At 43.3% G+C, this 22,504-nt stretch overlaps 1 pseudogene; it reads right to left on the bottom strand.

Annotated features, from left to right (window-relative positions):
* Nucleotides 1–92: 92 nt before the first annotated feature.
* LOC100450982 (putative uncharacterized protein LINC02693) lies at nt 93–20,762 on the bottom strand (annotated as a pseudogene).
* Between the last annotated feature and the right edge of the window lie 1,742 nt (nt 20,763–22,504).

Below are 22,504 nucleotides of genomic sequence, written 5' to 3'. Positions count from 1 at the left end.
CCAACTCCCCATGCCCAGATTCCCCTCCCTCACACCTCAAATGCTGCTTCTTTTCCCATTTTCTTTATTTCAATAAAAAGCACCAGCACTCATTTTAACCTCAAAATCACTGAGTGATTTAATTTTCCTATGGCATAGTAATCTATGTATTGGACATGAGAAAATGGACGCTTAGGAAAATGAAGGAACATGTCTAAGGCTACACAGCCAGTCAGTGGTGGAGTCTGGATTTGAACTCAGGTGTGTCTGACTTGAAGGCTAGGGCCCCGAACCCTGTCATCCACCCTCATGTGCCTCAGGCGGGAACGTGGGTGCTGTCCTGGATGCCTCCTCCCTGTCACCATGCACAGCCACTCTGCCAGGACTCACAGGCACACAGGGCTCTCGGATCAGCCCCTCGGACCTCTGGCCCAGCTTGGTCAATCCACCTCCATCCTTGCTTCACCCCTAACACAGCCATCTTCCAGCCAGTCTTCCACCTTCCTCTCTTCAAGCCATACTTCACATTGAGAAAAGGTGCTTTTGCTACAGTACAGGTGACACCACTCCCTGGCTTACAAGGTGCTGGTGGCAACCAGAAGCTCCCGGGATAGGAGAAAACCTCGCACTCACAACAGCCTCTGTCTGCAGCTCCAGCATGGGGGTGGTCCTCACTAGCCACTATTTCATAATTGTGAACTTGTCTGCTTGTTAAAATGTACTTTTAACCCCCAAATCAATACTCGTGTTGCTTTCACAGCCACAGGAAAACATGTGCAGAGCAGGGCAACAATCTGAGCCATCGGCCTCCCAGCAGAGGCCATGCAGGGCCCCATGCTGCCTTCTTGTTCCTACTCTCAACCTGCAAACCAGTCTTCTCATGGTCTATATAGTACCACTTTTTTTGCAGTTTTGAGCTTGTTGTTGGAGATTTCACTGTTTGAAACGGCCTCTAAGCATAATGCTGAAGCGCTGTCTAGTGTCCTAATGAGCAAGAAGGCTGTGATGTGCCTTACAGAGAAAACACTTGTTAGCCAAGCTTGGTTCAGGTGTGGGTTCTAGTGCTGCAAATTGTGAGTTCAACGCTAATGACAAGCACTACAGTGCATCCAGAAAGAGGAAGGGGAGTTTCACCAACCTGTACACGAGGCTGCTCCAGAAAGTGCAAAACTAACACCACTGGTGTGTGGCGAAACCATGGAAAAGCAGCTACATTTGTGACTTCATGAGATGATGACCAATGAAAGCACAGCGGGCAGCACTGTTGTGAAGAGAGCCAAAAAGCGGCCTTAGCTAATGCTGCCTGGCTGGCACCTTTCAAAAGGTAGCATGGCATGGAAAGTGTTAGCTTTTCAGGAGCGGCAGCTCTGTATGTCAGGAAGTACTCTATGGGAAAAGGGTATGTGGAGAGCAGTTTTCAACACTGATGGGACTGGCTGGTTTTACAGGGATGTTGGAAAATGAAGCCATGGAACATGAACGGTGCCTTGGCAGTTGAAAATATTGCAACCAGAGGCTTGCAGGAACCTTACCCTGTGTTTCCCCAGAAGCAATACTTTAGGACCCGGAGGCAAGTTTGCAGAACATAACCACAGCAGATCACCAGATAGGCCGTGCTCCTCACTCTCCTGCCGCGACGGCTGCAGCTCACTGAACCACAATTGCCTGAAGACGCTTTTCCTAGGTGCCCTCTCCCATCCGTCTCATCACCGACGCTCATCCCTTAAACCTCAGCCCCAGTCATCCACAGGATATGTCTCTGGACCCTGCCTCCAGGGCACTGAGAGGTTTCTTATATAGCACTTTTATTTTATTTTTAAATTTGATATACAGTGCCCACACCATATTTGATTGACACTATGTTTCTATGTTATGGTATCTAGCACAATGTCTGACTCATAGAGAGGAGCAGAAAATATTTGTTGAAAGAAGCATAAAGTTTAACAGTATTCATTCAATTTATTCATTCTTCCTAAATGAAGTTTCTTGGGCCTTACATTTTTAATTGATAAAATAGTCTTAAATTAACATTCAAATAATAGCTGTTCCCTGAAATAATCTAGAGAAGCCCTGTTCCCTCTCTTTTTGAGCCACCTATAATAACATTCTGCTGAGCCAACATGGAGCAGTTCTCCCGGCACATCCTGCTTGGGGAAACCGTGGCAGTGACCATCATTAATGGGAGTCACAGAGCCCCTCCAGCCTCTAGACTACGCTGCCAAGTCTGTATGGTGAAGGCCCTGAGTCGCCACAACACTGAAAGTGTTTGAGGTGCTCTGGACGCAGGAAACACTGCCTGGCCATGGAGCACTCTAGTGGAGGAGAGGTGAGGATTACCCCTGGCCATGGAGCTCTCTAGTGGAGGAGAGGTGAGGATTAACCCTGGCCATGGAGCACTCCAGCAGAGGAGAAGTGAGGATTACCCCTGGCCATGGAGCACTCTAGTGGAGGGGAGGTGACGGATTACCTCCTGGATCATGGCCATATGAAACAGAAAGGTGTGGGGCTCTAGTAAACCACTAAGTTAACTGAAACTGGGAAAGAGCCAGGTTGGCGGAACATGGACCTAACCCAGTCTGCAACCCTTTTGTGTGAAAAACCACAGCCGTTATCTTGCAACTTCGGAAATGAAAAGGCGCGTGGGTTACAAGACAGCTAAAAGCAGCAGGGCATTTCCCTCAGGCACCAGAAGAGGAAAGCCCTGGCAGTTAAAATTATTCCAACATATTCTTAGCATATAGCACAAGCTCACCGGCACATAGCCCCGTCCAGCACAACCTTAGAAAACTTCCCTCCAGCCCTTTATCTTTGCAGACAGCCCCTTCTCTGCTGTGCTGCATGTTGCATTCTTGCAATGTATTTTCATAGTTTCTGTAATAAATTTGCCTTTCTTTACTCACAGTTGTCTTGGTAAATACCTTTACTACCCACGACAACCCTGGCCCCAGCAGTCACACTCACGACAAAAGGGGCCCATGAGGAATTCTGCCAGGTGATGTCTGCAATACAGAGCCCAGGCTCTAACCGGAGGCAGCCAAGCTCCAGCCATTCCATCTTGAGCTTCTACCATAAGAGGAGCAACCCAGGACATCAGCAGCCTGGGAAGGAGAGAATGGTATTGTCCACAGGGACCTAAAGCCAGAACAGTTTCTGGCTGCTTGACCTGAACATCAAGGTTGCAGACTCTGGCTTCAGTAACTGTTGGCAACAAGCTGAACACCCTCTGGGGCAGCCCCCTTGTGCTATCTGGGAATTCTCCTAAGGTCATAGGCACACTGGTCCACAGTGGTGCTGTGGAACCTGGAGTCACCCTCTGTAGCCTGGACACCGGGTCCCTGCCTTTTAACAGACACAACTTCAGGAAGCTGCAGCAATGGATACTGACAGGAATGAAACACAACACCTCTTACATATGTGCGGAGGGTGAAAACCCACTGAAAACATTTCTCATCCTCGACTCCAGCAAGAGGGGCACCTCAGAAAAACCCACAAGGGCCCCATGGAGGAACACCGGCAGAATTTCAGCATGAGAAGGAACCAGAGCCACCCGGACGCTGAGCTCTCCCTAACCCCAAGAGTCCTGGCAAATTGAGCTCATGTTGTCCATGGCTTGCGAGTGAGACTGAATCCAGGACTCGCTGATGGGCCACCGAATTGAACCTGGGCTGTATGCAAACATCCCAGCGTGAACGGCTCCAGCATCACAGTGAATCCCCTGCCTTCAGCTGATGCCACCACCATCTGCAATCCTTTCCCTTTCTGCATGACACAGCCTAGAGTCTCTGCGAATCCAAAGCTGAGGTTTCAGCCATTCCCACCTTCAATTCCTCCTGGAAGAGCAGCAGCCTGGAAAATCGGCAGCCTGGGGAGGACCAGGGTCAGGGCAGAAGCCACAAGGACAGCCAAGGTGCCTGCCAGTCCCTACCTAACCTGGAAATGAAAACCACCAATTCCAGAACAGCCCCCAGTGTGGCCCTGTGGTGCCCCCATGGCAGCAGCAGCAGTGCAGGCACCATAAGAAGCCAGTGGCTGCCAGGGCGCGTCCTCCAAGGAAACATCCTCCCCAGGCAGCTCCATCAGGTGCCACACTAGCAGAATTTGCCTGAAGGCATGACCTCAGCCACTCCCTCCTACCAACACCCATGCTTCAGGCCAGTCCAAAAGACCCGGCACAAGCTCAAAGGAGAGTGGGGGTGAAGAAGCCTCACAAGGTGGACAGGTGAGGGCCAGGAATAAAATGAAGGATGTGTGTGTGGGTGTGGGGGATCAAGTGCATCCTGGTGCTTTCCACGGAGCATGCAGACCCCGAGTTCCACAGAGCACGCAGGCTCTGAGTACCACAGAGCACAAGGACTCTGAGTTCCATGAATCACACACACCCCAAGTTCCATGGAGCACAAAGGCCCTGAGTTCCATGGAGCCAGGAGACTCCAAGTTCCACAGAGCAAGAAGACTTTGAGTTCCATGGAAAATGAAGACCCTGAGTTCCATGCAAAATGAAGACCCTGAGTTCCACAGAGCATGCAGACTGTGGAGTTCAATGAAGCTCAATGAGATGATGCAGGAGATCGGCCAGGAGTGGGACACAAAGAGCTGCTCTGTGTGCACAGCATGTTTGGTCTTGGGGGCCTTTGGCTGTGGAAGTTGAAGGTGCATAAAATGCAGAGGCATTTGCTCAACAGGTTTTCAAAGAAGAGGGCATGCAGCACTTCTGCACACTCAAAAGCATGCTGGGCGGAAGGTTAAATGACAGCCTGTAGCTGGCTGGGCAACCAGAGGAGAGGCTGGCTGGCCTGTGCCCACCTGGGCAAACTTCAGAGACTGGATGATTTTTTCTGGGGCACTTCTCCCCTTCTCTTCTGGGGTGCTTCTCTTGTCTTTTCTTTCATGTTTATGGGGCAGGGGTGATGATTCTGTAGAAATAAAGATAAGAAAACTTAATGGCCAGGCATTTAACATCTTATTTTCTGAGCTTCTGCTAATGATGGGTTGTGACTACTGACTTGAGTGGTTCTCATTAGGTTCATCTTAGAGAACACAGGATCGTCATTTCCTAGAGCAGGTTGCATAACAATGATATTAACACCAACAGGCACCACCACACGTGGTTCATTTTTAAATTTATTTTTTAGAGATGAGGTCTCATTATATTGGCCAGGCTGGTCATGAACTCCTGGGCTCAAGCAATCCTTTCACCTCAACCTCCCAAAGTGCTGGGATTACAGGTGTGAGTCACTGTGCCTGGCCTGGCAGTTCCTTATAAAGTTAAGTATACACTTATCATATGTAAGCTGACAACTTATATCCACACAAAAACTTCCATGTAAATGTTTATGATAGCTTTATTCATAACTGCTAAAACTTGGAGGCAATCAAGATGCCTTTCAATAGGTGAATGGATAAACTGTTGTGGATTCACACAATGAACTATTATTCCTTGATTTAAAACTGAGCTAACAAGCCATGAAAAGACACACAGGAACTTAGATGCATATTGGTAAGTAAAAGGAGCCCACTTGAATGCTATATACCATAGAATTCCAACCACATGATATTCTGTAAAAGGCAAAACTATGGAAACAGTAAAGACAGCAGTAGTTGCCAGGGTTGTGGGAGGGGGAGGGTGAAAAAAAGGAACAACTAGCTGAGGCACAAGGGGTATTTTAAGACAGTGAAACTATTCTGCATGCTGCATTAATTATGGATACATGTCATGTCATTACACATTTCTCAAAATTATAGAAGGTACAACACAAAGAGTGACTTCTAGTGAATTTTAGTTAATAATAATGTTTCTACATTGTTCATCATCTGTAACAAATGTACCACAAGGCAAGACTGTAAGGGTAACAACAGGGCATGTGGGCAGGAAACTGGATATATGAGAACTCCCTGTACTTTCCACTCATTTTTCATGTAAATCTAAAACAGCTCTAAAAAAAAGTCCAATAATTAAAAAAAATCTAAAGGACCATCAAGGGCAGAATGGATAAATAAATTACAGTATGTTTATACAATTGAATAAAATGAATAAACTTGCAAGTTAAATGTAATCTCATGGTGGTACACAAACACACACACACACACACACACACAATAGAACATATACAAAAGGAAATGAGGAAATTAAAACATTTCATTACCAAAAAATCAATTAAATACAAAAGAATACAGTATGCAGGAAATGAAGAACAAAAAAGCTATAAGGCATATAAACAACCAACAGTATATGACAGAAATAAATCCCTCCTTATCAGTAAATAAACAAAACCAAAAGTTGGTTTTTGAAAAGGTGAACAAAACTGACAAAACTTTAGCTAGATTGACTAAGAAAAAGAGACTCAAAGCCAAAAATAAAAGTGGGGCATTATTACAAATTCTACGGAAATAAAGAATTATAAGAGGTGTATTATAAACAACTGTTTGCCAAGAAATAGGACAGTCTAGATAAAATAGACAAGTTCTTAGGTATACAAAACCTACTAGGACTGAATCATGAGAAAACAGAAAATTAGAATAGACCCCATAACTACTAAGAAGACTGAATCAGTCATCAAAAACTTTCTGACAAAGAAAGGCCCTAAATCAGATGGCTTCACTAGTGAATCTTATCAAACATTTAAATAACACTAATCCATCTCTTCTAAAAAACTGAAAATCAGAGAACATTTCTAAACTCATTCTATGAGGTCAGCATTACCCTGATACCAAAGTCAGAAAAAAAGTAGACAAGAAAACTAGAGACACGTATCACTTCCCTGATGCATATCAATGCAGAAATCCTCAACAAAATACCAACAAACTAAATTCAGAAGCATATTAAAATAATTATACACTATGACCAAGTATAATTTATTCCTGGAATGCAAGGATGGTTGAACATTCAAACATCACTGCATTAGGAGAATGGAGTGGTAAATCACATGATTATCTCAACAGATGTAGAAAAAGCATCTGACAAAATTTAAATACCCTTCCATGAAAAAACACTCAGCAAATGCAGAGGGGATGGAAGCTACCTCAATATAATAAAGACCATATATGAAAAACACACACTAACATCATACTTAATGGTGAAAAACTGACAGGTTTTCTACTAAGATAGGAACAGAGCAAGGAGACCTGCTTTCAACACTTCTATTCAAAATGGCTTGGAAGTTCTAGCCAGAACAATTAAGCAAGAAGAAGAAACAAATGGCATCCAAACTGAAAAGAAAGAGGTAAAATTATATTTGTTTGCAGATGATATGATCTTAGATGTAGAAAACCCTAAAGATTACACACACACACACACACACACACACACACACACACTCCTGTTAGAATAAACAAATTCAGCTGAATGGTAGGATACAAAATCAGTGCACAAAAATCAGCTGTGTTTCTAAATACTAATAATGAATAATCTGAAAAGGAAATTAAGAAAATTCTATTTACAATAGCATCAAAAAGAATAAAATACTTAGGAATTAACTAAACCAAGAATGTAAAAATCCCAATGATGTCTTGTGCAAAACAGAAAAATTCATCCTAAAATCATATAAAATTTCAGGATCCAGAATAGTCCAAACAATCCTGAAAAAGAACAATGTTGGAGGACTCATACTTCCTGATTTCAAAACTTAGTACAAAGCTACAGAAATCAAAACAATGTGGTGCTGGCATAAAGACAGACATATAGACCAACAGAATAGACTAGAGAGCCCCAAAATAAACTCTCACATATATCGCCAAGCGATTCTTGTCAACTCAACAACAACAAACAACCCAATTGATTCATCTGTGTTGTATATGTTCTATAATTCTATTTATATGATATTTTAGAAAAGGTAGTATTACAGGGATAGAAAATGATTAGTGGTTGCCAAATAATGCAGTTGGGGAAGGGGTTAACTACAAACAGGCGTCAAGAATAGAGAATCTTAGAGGTGATGAGACAGTTCTGTTACTGTGAACGTGAATGTATAACTCCATACAGTTGTCAAAACTCATGAAACTGTATGTTACAAAGAATGAGTTTTATTCTATATAAATTTAAAAATCAACAAAGATGGTGGGTGGGTCAGATGGAATGCAGTTGGTGACAAATGAATTTTACTGAATTAAAAATATTGACTAACCCATATTGAAGAATGTGGGGGAAAAAAGTCTTCACCTAAGTAACCTTGGAAAATACTGTTTTGACTGCATACTGTAAGACTCAAGAACTGCACACAAACATACTGTATTCTGGTTGGCAAATTTGTTTCAGGATATGGGTTAGCAATTCTGAAATGATTTTCCATGTTAGCAAATATATTTTAGAAAATTAGAGCCCAGTTTCTCTCTGTAGATGAAAGAGTTATAAATAAACAAATGGAGAATGCTAGAATAAACCCTAAGGTGCTGGACTGGACTTAGGAATGTCAGTATGAACCCATGTCTATTTTAATGTATCTGTTTAGATGGACAGATGTAGATAGGTAGATGCTGAGTTTGTATTCATGCATACATGTTTGGAAACATTCACGTGTTTCCAAACTATGCTGAGAGGGCCTCGAAGCAGTGATATCCCAGTATTAATGAGCACACCCAGTACTCAGATCCTGGTTTCTAAATACCATTCTCCTATAAAAGAAACCAAGGCTTCTTGGAGAAATGACTAATTCTAGGCCTGCCATGAAAAACACGAGATGAGACTAGAGCAACTTGCAGTGCCAGAAAATAAGAAAGTGCTTTTAAAAAACATAAAACGGTGGGGACATGTCAAAAGAAGCCAACCTGGAAGAGCTATGACTCAAGGTGGAACAATGTGAGTGGCAAACAACTATAACAACACTAAACTGTAACCAAGAATATAAAATAAATATCCACAAGTCCATACTGATATAGAAAACATTAAATAAATCAGGAAGGAAAGACAAATCTTCCTTGCAGAAGAATTCCAAGTAATAAATGTTGAAGGAGCACAAACAGAAAACTACCACTAGAACACCACAGTAATCATTACTGCAGGAAAGAGTCATCAACGAATGCAAAAATTTTGGATGAAGAAACAGTATGTTTCTGTGGCCTCAAAACATCTCCCTCCAAATATTTATTATATATTTTTCTTTTTTTTCCTCTTAATTTCATCTAAAGATCTATGACTAAAGCAAATATAACACTGTGTTGTGGGGTTTATGCCATGCAGATGTAAAATTTACAGCAACAACAGCACAAAGGATAGGAGATAAATGGCACTATTCTGTAGCAAGTTTTTCTATTTTACATTCACTGTAATAGTACAATATTAATTCTAGACTGTGAGAATGTTAATGATGCACATTGTAATCCTTGGAGCAACTGCTAAAAAATGAAAAAATGTGTCACTTCAATGCTAATAAAGGAATAAAACAATACAAAAAAGTACTTGTAAAAGAATGTTCATAGACCTTTACTATTATGATAGCCCAAAACAGGAAATAACCCAATATTCATCAACAGAGAAACGTATGAACAAACCATGGTGCATTCATACAACAGAATACTATTCAGCAATACAAAGGAACAAACTACTAAAACACACACTATGGAGGTGTTTCACAAATATTATGCTGAGACTGCTGGACATAAAAATGTATATTGTATGATTTCAAGTAAAACGAACTTACGGTTAAAAAAACCCCACGACAGTACTTTCCTCTGGGGAAGTTAAAAATTGCCTAGGAATGAGCATGAGGGTGTTTTCTGGGGATGATTGAAATATTCCATTCTGAAAAGAGGTGAAGGTTATATGGGTGTATTTATTTTTCAAAGCTGTACAATTAAGATTTGTGCCTTTCAATGCATGTGTATCTTACCTCACCAAAAAAGAACTAAAAAAAAAATAAAATGAAGGGTAGTAGGGAAAGGGCTGTGGTACAGAAGAAACAAAAATGGCACATGATTATTAGCTGTTGAAGCTGGATCATGGCTCTATTATACAATTTTGTTCAATTTTTATATATTTAAATTTTTCTGTAACGAAAAGACTTGCACAGAAAGACAAAACTGATCTGTAATGTCAGCTGTTAAGACACTGGTACATTTGAAGAGGAGGGAGGGAGAAAGCGCTTGTGGGCCACATGAGTGAGGCTGCTTCTATTTCTTGGTTACCCACGTGTATCAATTTTGTCATAATATACATTGAGCTTAAGTGAATGCTTTATGCATGTATTTCTACATGCATGTTATATATCAACAAAATATTTAAATATCACGTATTTGCACACAAAACTTAATATCTCAGAGTAACAGCAGCATTTTTTGTTTCAAAGTGGGACACTTCCACTCACAGCATCAGCAGATGAACTGTAATATTCTGATGTATCTATTAGTGTCCTAACCCTTGGGTGAGACCCCCTAGGTCTTCCCATTTTTGCCTCAATTTGGTAAGTAGCAAGACTCTTATTTCTGATGATGTGATTTTATTTCCCAGCAAACTCCTCCCCAAACCAAGGCCACAATAACTAGCACGGTGTTCTGCACATCGTATGCACTCAGTACTTGTGAAATTGAGTTGAATCAGAAACAAAATGAGGAGCAGAGGTCAAGTCCTGCAAAAGATAGTATGTAAATAATGTAAATAACGCAAGTAAGACTGAAAGGCTACAGCTCGGCAGCAAAGACTTCACATTCGTTTGAGAAACCATTTGCTACTAGTTCATCAAAAGACGTTGGTTTCACGCTGTGGTTCTCAATTCTGGCCACACATTGTAACCAGTTGGAGAGCTTTAAACAGCAAGGATGTCTGGATCCTACCCCAGGGATTCTGATTTCACTGGTCTGTTGCAATTTGGGTTTTGGGAATTTTAAAAGCCCCCTGCCACCCAGGTGATTATAAGGTGCATCAGGGGTGAGAACCTTAGCTGTGCCTGATTTCCTTGTGTGCTGCTGGGATTTGCCTCATTGCAGCATCTCAGCTTTGTGGGGAGGGGTGGTGGGCAGTCTTAGAAAACAGCTCTGCCCTGTTAAAATCAAAGGACGGCTTCAAGATGTGCTCAGCTGCTTGACTAAAGTGCAGCAGGAGGAAATGTCTTTTCAGCAGATCTATCTTTACATCACTTGCTTTCAGAGTAAGAGGTTGTTTTGGGCACAGCATTTTGATTTAGTCTGTGTTGAAGACCAGTAATAGCCTACAAATACCAAAATGGGATGAAAAGAATTTCCAAACATGTGGAGTGCTTTATACGTGTTTCTTCAACCTTCCCTGTGTCTACACCCTTTGCAATGCGCTTTTACAGCTGCTCCCATCCAGAGTTAGAATCTGTTTCCCAAGACTTGGATCCAGCTGGCAGTTTTGGGCCCAGTCTCAAAAGGTCTTGAATGCTTCTTCCTTTTCTTTCAGAACCCTGCCATCTCCATGACAACAAGCCCAGGTTAGCCTGCTAGAGGATGAAACACTTTGGGGAAGAGAACCAAAGTTGCCCAGTCCACAGTCAACTCACTCTCAACAGCAGAGCTTCCTGGTCACCAGCAGCTGACCCCCTTCTCCCATACACACACATGAAGATTGCTATACCTTATAAAGGTACGGCAGGTTTTATAGGTATAGTAAGTAATTTATGGCAGGAGCCTGTCATAAATTGCTGACTTGCTCAATCATGAGCTAAATAAGTTTTGGGATGGCTCATTACACAGTAACAGCTAACTAACACACCCAGAGCTGACAGGATGCCAGGATTAACAACATGCTGACTACAAGTTAGCTGGCACACTATAGGGACTGTCTAGGTACTGAATTCCTTTTCCCCTTATTAGAAGTTGGGTCCCTTGAATTATAAAGAAATGCATGTAGATGTGTATGTGCTTAAAACTCACACAGTATCGCACAACACAGGAGGAAATAGATGACAGCCTGACCACTAGGGCAAAGGCCAAATAGCAAGGTAAGGCGTTTGTCTGGAATCTATTCCCTCCAAATCTAAACTCTGGAGGTCAAGGCTGTGGACAGGTCCCACCTCCTGGGATCCCGCTGTCCTCTGATCTCTGGAGGGGAGAATGGCCCCACCAAGCAGCAGATGGGCAGCAGTGGCCTACCTGTGGCCACCTCCTGCTGGCAGCCCCTGCTCTCTCAGGGCACTCTCTCTTCCTTTGGGACTGGGAAGAGATGTGGGTAGGGAGGGGGAGCTCCCTCGCTCCTGGCAGACAAGTGGGGTTCAGGCCCTTCACCTTCCTGAGTTCAGGGAGTCAGAGCTTCCAGAACATCTGGAATCTGGCTGCTTTGAACTGAGATATGCTAGAAGTGTAAAATATGGAGTGAGTTTTAAAGATTTAGGACAAAGAAATGTAAAATGTTTCATTAATAATTTTACACTGATCACACATTAAAATATTTTGGATACATTGGGTCAAATAAATTATATTATTACAAATCACTTCCACCTGTTTCTCTTTAGTTTCCTTAACCTGGCTAGTAGAAAATTTAAAACTACAGGCAGGCATAGCTCATATTGTTTATATTGGACACGGCTGTCTTAAAGGACTGCCTCCCTTCCGAAGCTCAGGCTACCTCCAGTCATGGTGGAAGGGGAAGTGGAGCAAGGAAGAAAGGAGATGGGGTGCCACGCGCTTTCACAACAACCAGCTCTCATGTTCCATAGAGCAAGAACTCACTCACTACCACCGGGACAGCACCAAGCCATTCCTGAAGGATCTGTCCCCAAGACCCAAACACCTCTCACTAGGCCCCACTTTCAACATTGGGAATCAAATTTCTTTCTTTCTTTCTTTCTTTTTTTTGCTAGAGGACAGGAAGGTTATAAAATCTGAAAATTTTAAATAATTTGTCATTTTGTTGTTTCCATTTGTGAACAAAGGACTTAATAAAAAATTTAAGATTTAACATTACAATAAAATACATTCATTTCAATATCACACTGGAATTCAACATTGTTTTGCACGGGGGCTGCAGAAACAATGCAGAGCTTCTTCCTCCTCCAGACCCTCACAGCTCAGCAAGCCTCTCAAGGGCTGGTTGCTGGCCACTGCGTTTCCAGTTTTTGTAGGTTCTCTTCCTCCCAGGTGATTAAGGAACAAGGCCAAAGGTGTTTGAAGCTTTCAGAAAACACAGGATTTTTCTTTCTGTGGCTCACCAGCATTTTCATTTCTATTTCAGCAACACCATATGCAGGCCACAGCTGAGCCAAAACACATGATGAATTGAGTCTGAAATCAAATTGTACCTAATATTTACAGCCATGTGCATTACTAAAAAGGGACATATCTTCCAACAATTCCAGTAAGTTCCCAAGACTTAGTTCACACTGGGTACTAGCCTGTGATGTTCCCCCGTGCTTGTTACTGGGGGCAAAATTGGACAGTGTTTGCTGAGTTCATGGCTGAGGGGCTGCGGTGCCATGCAGGGAGCAAAACTTCCCACTGAATAACACCCCTCTGTGAGAGCGGCATGGCGGCCTAGGTCAGCTGGCTCAAGGCAACTGCCTCCTTTTTTCCTAAAAAGCAACATTTTCAGGGAAAAACCCCAGCTTCAATGTAGGAAGGTTTTGATGGTGGCTCAGGCCTGGGACTGAATTAAAAAGGAATAAGGAGATAAAATCCACATTTTAATTATAAACAAATGTCTCACTGAAAAAATTCCAGACCCATAAATCCATCTATGTATTAGTTATTGGAGTAATTTAAAATGTGAGGAAATTATAAAGTGTGTGTCCCTTATTATATATTTCTTCCCCCCCACCACTTTTTAAACATCTAAAGTTCCTAACACATAGATACTCTTTATGAGGAAAAAAAAAACCTGTTGACATTGATACAGTTTGAGTATTTGTCCCCTCCAAATCTCATGTTGAAATTTGACCTAGTGAGACCCTGTCTCTACAAAAAATTAAAAACTTAGTTGGGCATGGTGGATTGAGCCTGTTATCCCAGCTACTCAGGAGGCTGAGGTGGGAGGACCTCTGGAGCTCCAGGAGTTGGATGCCACAGTAAGCTACGGCTCAGCTCAGCCATGGCTTCTATAGTGAGCTATAACTGTGCTACTTCACTCCACCCTGGGTGACAGAGTGAGATTATCTCTTTAACAAAACAGAAGAAAGAAATTTGATGCCCAATGTTGAAAGCAGGGCCTGGGACGGGTGTGGTCGCGCAAGCCTGTAATCCCAGCACTTTGGGAGGCCGGGGCAGGCAGATCACAAGGTCAGGAGATCGAGACCATCCTGGTTAACATGGTGAGACCCCGTCTCTACTGAAAATGCAAAAAAATTAGCCGGGCATGGTGGTGGGCACCTGTAGTTCCAGCTACTCAGCAGGCTGAGGCAGAAGAATGGCATGAACTGAGGAGGCAGAGCTTGCAGTGAGCTGAGATCATGCCACTGCACTCCAGCCTGGGCGACAGAGCAAAACACCATCTCAAAAAAAAAAAAAAAAAAAAAAGAAAGAAGAAAGAAATTTGATTCCCAATGTTGAAAGCGGGGCCTAGTGAGAGGTGTTTGGGTCTTTGAGGGCAGATCCTTCAGGAAGGGCTTGGTGCTGTCCCAGTGGTAGTGAGTTCTCGCTCTATGAAACATGAGAGCTGGTTGTTGGAAAGCATGTGGCACCCCACCTCCTTTCTTCCTTGCTCCACTTCCCTTTCCATCATGATTGGAGGCTTCCTAGGGTCCTCACCAGAAAGAGATGGTGGTGCCAGGCTGGTACAGCCTGCAGAATCATAAGCCAAATAAATCTCTTTTCTTCATAAATTACCCAGCCTCAGGTATTCTTTTATAGCAACACAAAATAGACTAATACAGACATCAATGGGAATATTTAATATTGGAAAATTCTTTTTCATTTTCTATTTTGTCTGTATAGCTAACATTAAAGAAGCCAAAGATATAGAATGCTACATCTCAGATATTGCATTTTGTAAAAAACATGAAGGTAAAATCTTTGTTTCTTCAATTACTAATCAATGATAGTTGCACTTTGCCCATTCTATGCAGAATACAGTTCCATGAACCATGGGGAGATGGAAAATAACCATGTCCCAGCCTTCCAGGTAAGTCCCTGGAAGGGATGGCTTAGTGCTGTCCCAGTGGTAGTGAGTGAGTTCTTGCTCTATGAAACACGAGAGCTGGTTGTTTGAAAGTGTGTGGCACCCCAGTGCCTGGAAGGCTGGGACAGGTAAGATTGCATCTCTGTGCTCTGCAGTGTCTGTCACACAGCAGGCACTTAATGAGAAGGCTGCTGAATGAAAGAATACTTCCAACCAGCTTGGATCCCAAATGCAGGTTCTCCCTGAAGTTCTGACCTCACATTGTGGGCACTGTGGGCTTCCATGCACATGTCCACACCACCCGTGCACCCACTTCCTTCCTGGACCTGAGCAGAGCCCCACTTTCCAGCTCCTGCCTGTGAGGGGATAACCAGGCCCCTGGGACCCACAGCTCCAGCAGCTGGAATTCAGAGTTTATGACCTGTTTTCCACATTCCCCCTCTCACCCCCTCAGGACCTGCACCCCGCTGCACTGCACCTTCTATTCTGCTGTCATGGCCCAGAGCTCTGTTCATCTGCTTCAAGCAGCTCTCCACCCTGCTTCCTCCCTCCCCTCCTGCTGGATCTCTTTCTTTCATTGGTTCTTTTCCCGTTCCCTCAGTAAAAGAACTCTCCTTCCACTCTGCCTCATTCACATTCACTTGGGAACCAAAAATTCACCCCACAGCTTAGTGTTCCCAGTTGTGGAAAAATTCAGACATCTTCTGGAATGAGACAAATGTGAAGAAGCCAGACATGAAAAAACACTTATATGGATCGATTTATATGAAATGCCCAGAGAAGACAAATCTATTGAGACAGAAACTGGATTTGTGGTTTCTTACAGCTGGGGTAGGCGGTGGGGGGAACAGAGTGATAGCTAAAAGGTACAGGACTAACAAAAATGTTGTAAACTTAACCACGGTTTTGGTTGCACATATCTGTGATTATATTAAACCCTAGCAGATCATAAGGTATGTGAATTTTTCCTCAATAAAGCTGTTTAAAAATAAAAAAAAATTAGGCTGGGCACAGCAACTTACTCTGTAATACCAGCACTTGGGGAGGCTGAGGCAAGAGGATTGTTTGAAGCCAGGAGTTCAAGACCAGCCTGGACAATAGAGTAAGACCCGATCTCTACAAGAGATTTAAAAAATTTAGCCAAGCATGGTGGTGCACACTTGTAGTCCTAGGTACTCAGGAGGCTGACGTGGGAGGATCATTTGAGCCTGAGAGGTGAAGGCTGCAGTGAGCCGTGATGATGCTACTGCAATCCAGCCTGGGAGACAGAGAAACATCCCAACTCAAAAAAAAAAATTATTACGAACTATTTTATACATACAAAATTACACACACACACACACATACACAGACTCACATAAAAGTAAAATAAATAATTGTACCCATCACCTACACCACTACATTTGAAGCCGTCTGCATGGTTGGCCCTTCTGAAATGTAACCCCATCTGGGACAATCATTCATCTGAAGCTTTACAAAAAGTATTATTTCCCTGACTTTCATTATACTTTTATTACATAATAATATCTCTAAATAATACATTGTTTCCCTAAATAATATACTGCTTAACTTTGTAAGTTTTTACACTTTCTATAAATGTGCTGTGTATCTCTGTAACTTGCATTACTCATTCCACATTGTATTTTCGAGAGCCTTCTATGTTTTAAGTAGTTTCTTATTCAATTCTATACATTGCTTACTAATTAGCCTTTAAATTGAATATACTAAGACCTGCTGGAGAGAGAATTCTTGTGGGATAATGAGTATAAAGTGCTTAAAGCAGTGCCCCATTCATTATAGGTATTCAATACATGTAATACTATACACAATATTTTAATACTGAGTAATTATATACATATTATGATTGCCCCTTTCTTTGTGGATGCATATTATTTCATCAGCTGCACTATGAACTAATAGTTTTCTTTCTTTTAGGGGAGGTGGCAGGGTCTGGCAGTATTGCCCAGGCTAAAGTACACTGGTGCAATCACAGCTCACTGCAGCCTAGACCTCCCGGGCTCAAGGATCCTTCCACCTCAGCCTCCTGAGTAGCTGTATCTATCGGCAGTGCCACCACTCCCAGCTAATTTTTAAATTTTTTGTAGAGATGGGGTTTCACCATGTTGCCCAGGCTGGTCTCTAACTCCTAGCTCAAGTGATCTGCCCACCTTAACCTCCCAAAGTGCTGTGATTACAGGTGTTAGCCATTATGCTGGGCAAGAATTTTCAAACTACGGTAAAATTCAAGTTACAGAGACCTTTGGGAAATGCCTCATTCTAGGTATTTGAAGCTTCCAGATAGCTAAGATTAAAAATTTTTACATACTAACTTGTTTCTAAGTGTATGCTTTTACATTTAAACAAACTAAAAACATGAGCTTTATAAAAAAATTTCAGCCATTTCCAAATTCTCTTCCAAACTTGTTTAGAAACATACATGACAGAGCTTTGGTCGGATTGTGCAAACTTTTGTGTGTTCTGTTTTTAAAATATTACTTAACTTGTACACTTCCACACATTGGCATGGCACATCATTGCCATTTCCAATATGTTCCTGTGCTTCACCAATTTCCATAGCTGTCAGAGGGAGAGCAGCCCAGGTGACAGGAAATGAAGTTGTCTGGCTCTGAGACCTTACCAGGAGGACTTCTGGGATCCAGAGTCTTTGCATGGGGCAGATGACATATTCTTAGAGGCCATTCATTTTTTCCACTGTAGCTGCTAGTGCCAGTTTCCACTCCACTGCCTGAGGGTAGGTTGATCTTGAAAGCCCTCACCGATGGATTTGTGGTCACGCCTGGAACCCTGTGCCAAAGAGGACTGGGAGGTCCCGTTCAGGAGGGAATCCTCTGACTTATTACTGGCATCTGAGCATCTCCCAGCATGGCTGTTCCTACTTGTAATAAGGTGATGTCAAATGACTCCAGGGCAGTGCTCCAGTTCCCATGAGCACATCTGGTCACTCTGGGAGCTTCTGAGTCAGTGAGCTCTCTCCTTACATCCCGATACACTGTTGTTTGCAAAAATATATTTTTATAGGCAAGGTATTTGTGTTTTGGATTTGCACCCTGATGTAGGCATTAATTTGTTTAAAAGGATAATTTAACATTTTCAGGAAGCTGAACATCTTTAAATTGTCTTTCAATTATTTCTAGTTTTATTGCATTATGACCCAGAAATGTGTACAATTTTTGTTCTTGTATACTCACTAAGGATTCTTTTTGTTTTCAGAGTAGGACCAAAGGTATTTCTATTTGTTTGCAAGTCTGTTGGCTCAGTTTCTAAAGAGTTCATTTTGTTACCATGTTCTTTTAAGTATATACATACAGGTTAGTTATGTTTCCAGTTTCCTGTGCTTTTTATTTTTTTTTTAAACAAACTTTTCTGGCCCTTCATTCTCTCAGACTTTTCCTTCCATGCCTTATGCTGTAGATAGAGTCTGTGATCTAGCATTTGTCAGTTAAAATTGTATTCACCTCTGGAGACCAGAAAATCTGACCCACAAAGCAAGAACAAGCAAGGGTAGGAGATGAGGCTGAAGAGGCAGGCACCAGGTTCTCTGAGCTTTTATTCACTGCAATGAGTAGACAGTGGCAGAGTTTACACAGGGTTGGGGGTATGCCTATATCATGTTTTAACATTTTCAAGAGATCACTCTGGATGCTTGAGAGGAGGCTGGACTGTAGCAGGGCAAGACAGGATGCAGGGAGGTTGGAGGATCTTTGGCAGTAGGAGGATTTTTGGCAGTAGATCAGTAGGAGAGGAAGGTGACTGAAACTGGCTGTGGAAATGGAGATGGTGAATCAAGATGCTGGTTGCACTCAAGAGCCACAGGACTTGCTGTGTGGTTGCATGGGTGTTGGGGGAGAAGGGAAAGGAGTCAGGGATGACTCTTGGTGCTCCCCTCAGGGAAGAGGCCCCAAGCCTAGTGGTTATCAACAGATGGATGGTATTTAAAGCTATGAGACTGTGTGGGATCATTCTGAGAGGATCACTAGAGATCTGGTGGAGGAGGAGCAGGAGGATGAAGATAAAGGTGAGAGGGAATCCAGGAGGGAAGGTCCCTAAAATCCAGAAGAAAGGGTGGAACTCCTCAATTGTATCGTCTGTGTCAAATGCAGCTAAATGACTGAGATAAAAGTCGTTTCAGCAAAGTACCCTGGAGGAAAGCTAGAGAGGAGTGGGTGCAAGAGAGGACATGAGGTGAGGCAGTTGCATGGAGCAGAGAAACAGATGGTAAATGGAGAGAAATCTGGGGTTAAAGAAGGTCTATTTGTTTAACGCACAGCATTAAGGAATGCTTGTGTGTGGACACTAGCAAAAAATCGGTACAGAGAACCCCAGAATTCTGGGGTCATAGCCCGAAAGGACTCCTCAGCTCCAAATTTACTTGAAGTTACAGCTTCCATCTTTAAATTAAATGGGATTTTTTTTGCCATCTATTTCATCATACAGGATGTGACACAGAATATATCCGAAATTATTACTTTCCTGGAAGAACACATCTTAGTTTTTAATATCTAAACTGTATAGCAGCTATTTATCTCACAAATCATTTTTCAGGCTGGGTGCGGTTGGTGACTCATGCCTGTAATTCCAGCACTTTGGGAGGCCAAGGCAGGAAAACTGCTTGAGTCTAGAAGTTCGAGACCAGCCTGGGCAAAGTGGGGAGATGTAGTTTCTACAAAAAATTTAGAAATTAACAGGCATGGTGGCACACACCTGTGGTCTCAGCTACTGGGGAGGCTGAAGCAGGTGGATCGCTGGAGCCCCTTTCGTGGTGCAGTTTGGGCAAAAGAGCAAGAACCTGTCTCAAATTTTTTGGCTGATGGTTGTAGACATAATGTTTGAGCTTTCAAAAATTACAGCATTTTAAACTAAATAGTTTGCTGGAAAAAGCCACATGTTGCTTCCAGAAACAACTGGTAGACCATCAGGATCATGACAGTCACTTCAAAAAGCTTTGGTGTGTTGACAAAGGGGAGGTTCAGGTGACAAAGGGAGGTTCAGCAAAAGGATGTTGCTGGTCTCAAGCCATAGCTACTGCATCCAAGGCAACTGCATGTTAACAACCATATCAAATGTGGGTGACCAAGTGGCAACATTTAAGCATTTTACATCCTAACTTATGTGCAACTTAAACCTACTGCCTCATTGTGAGTTAGGAAATTGGTAGGTTTTTTTTCTATTGACTTGCTGTGCCCTATAATTTTTCCTATTTAAAATAATGGGAAACAAGTTTTCAGTTTTTTTCTCAGAAAAAGTCTGACATTTCAGGCAGATATGTCTGACAGTTATTACCAGCAGAAGAGTTTCTAGCCTTTTCATCGTAAAATTTTAATTACTTACCTTGAAAATTACTTAACTTCGTTCCTTCCAAATCTGGTAGTAAAATGGGTGTTCCAGAAAGCTGTGGCACGGATCTGCTGCTTTGCTCTTCTCTGCACAGACCTGGGGCTTGAGGAGCCTGCAGCCACGAAGTATAGGACGTCATCAGAATGGAAAAGTGATCCAGATGGTCCCGCAGGCGCAGCGCTGGGGCGCAGAAGTGCAGCCTGTGCACGGCGGGTGGGAGGCCTGCGGGCTCGCGGGGGCTCGGGACTGTGTTCTTGCGGCCGAGAGGCACACACAGGACAAGGAGGCCCCGACCCAGGCTGTTGGAGCCCGCGAAGAGGGGGTGAAACTCCAAGGGGCGTAAGGGTGATCACACGTGCGGCCAAGCTTCCCGTCTGCATGGCGAGGGGCTGGGCCTTTCCATCGCGATTTTTCTCCCATTATGCCGGGCGCGGAGCGGGCCCTGGGGCGGCGGGACCGGTGCGGGCGTTCTGTCAGCACGGAGTCCTGGAGGCCGGCGGGGGGATTCGCAGCAGCCCGAGGGACGGAGGGACGGCAGAAAGGAGTCTCTACTTCCAGGTTCCCAGTGATCGCTACGTTCGTTACAAGCAGTAAACTGACGACTTCAGACACCGGCTATGGAGCTCCACACGCAGTCCTCAAACAGCCAGCCCCGCCGGCCAGGCGCGCAGCGCAGGTCTCGGGGGCGGGGCGGGGCGGAGAGGACTAGACGGAGCTGGGCGGGGTTGAGGAGAGGGGGCGGGGCGGCGAGGAGGGAGCGGGGCGGGGAGGAGGGGGCGGGGCGGGGGGGCCGGAGAGGCAGGGGGCGGGGGGCGGGGGGCGGAGGGGGCGGGGGGCGGAGGGGGCGGGATGAGGCGAGGCGGGGGGAGGGGATGGGGCGGGGCTTGGCGGGGGCGGACCCGCCCGGCGCTGAATCCAAATCGTATCTAAGCTATTTTCTAGCTCTGACATCGTATACATCGCTGCATATGTCAATAGCACGCCAAATACTGTATAAACCAATATTGATTTTTTTTTCTTCTCGGGAGGTACTATATAAATAAAGTACGTACATCGTATCTAATATCAGAACATTCAAATCCCATATGGAAAAGATTATAAATTGACCATGATCCTGTAATTCTGTTTAGCAACAGTGCGTTCCTTCTCAATCTTCACATTTAAAATATCTAACAGGCTCGATGTCTTGAGGCTTTTTCTTTTTAAACCCAACATCCTTTTTCACATTTATAAGTTTAGTACTTTGGTTTTGCTCAATAAAAAGGTGGGGTTAAAAAAATCTGAATTATTCTGCAATGTTTCAGGCAACAGAGGCTGAAAACAACACTGTAAAGACGGGGGGACAATTCTCATACTCTGTGAGTCTTCTTGTTTAATTTTCATTAAATTTCCAGAATAATAAGCGTAGGATAGCTAACATCTGTCTTTGCGTCGTAGCTTAGTCAACTTTTACTGAATTCACAATATGGCATCAGAGATTTAATCTGCATTTCCTAATTCTTATAAATTAAAGCTGAAGTTTAAGCTTCATTCGCACGTCAGAAATACCACTTGCCCTGAATAAATAATGTTTTTAGAAGTGAGCATTCCTGATCTCCCTGTTTGTTAAGAATTGTCTTCTTTTTTCAGCTGCTACTCTGCTAAGACAGAGTTAGCCCCGAGCTATGTTATCAGTTCAAGGCTTTGCAGATAGCGCTGTGTTGTGGGGGGAAAATAAATATGGTTTTCAAAAAGGAGGAGAACATTTCTATAACGTTGAGACTTTTAGTAATCAGGGCTATTGATGTCAGATGGCTGTTGGGACAAATGACATCATAAAAAATACAAAATTTAAAATTATGTTTGTTTATGTTCGTTTATTTTCAGATTTCTTAGTAGTAAAGGGGCTGTGTTTTCACTCAGGCTTATGTGATGATGACATTCCTCAGACCAGCAGCTATCTGCTAACATTCTGTCCTGGACTTGGGGCACATCTGTGACAGTAGCTGGGCCTGTCATCCAGTGAATAGCTCATAGTTGACTCCCCTCCATCAGTATAAGCATGGGTGTGGGTGACTGCATGGTAGAGGGGGCCGGGGTAGCCAGGGACCAGAGGTTAGTCAACCATTGGGTAAGATGTATAACTGTTACTCAGGCTCATAATTTTTCAACTTTTTCAGATAGTAATAACAAGAA

This window comes from Pongo abelii, chromosome 19, assembly GCF_028885655.2.
Source record: "Pongo abelii isolate AG06213 chromosome 19, NHGRI_mPonAbe1-v2.0_pri, whole genome shotgun sequence".
NCBI classification, from domain to species: Eukaryota; Metazoa; Chordata; class Mammalia; order Primates; family Hominidae; genus Pongo; species Pongo abelii.
Note: the sequence above shows the minus strand (reverse complement) of the source record. Positions and strands in the feature narration are given on the sequence as shown.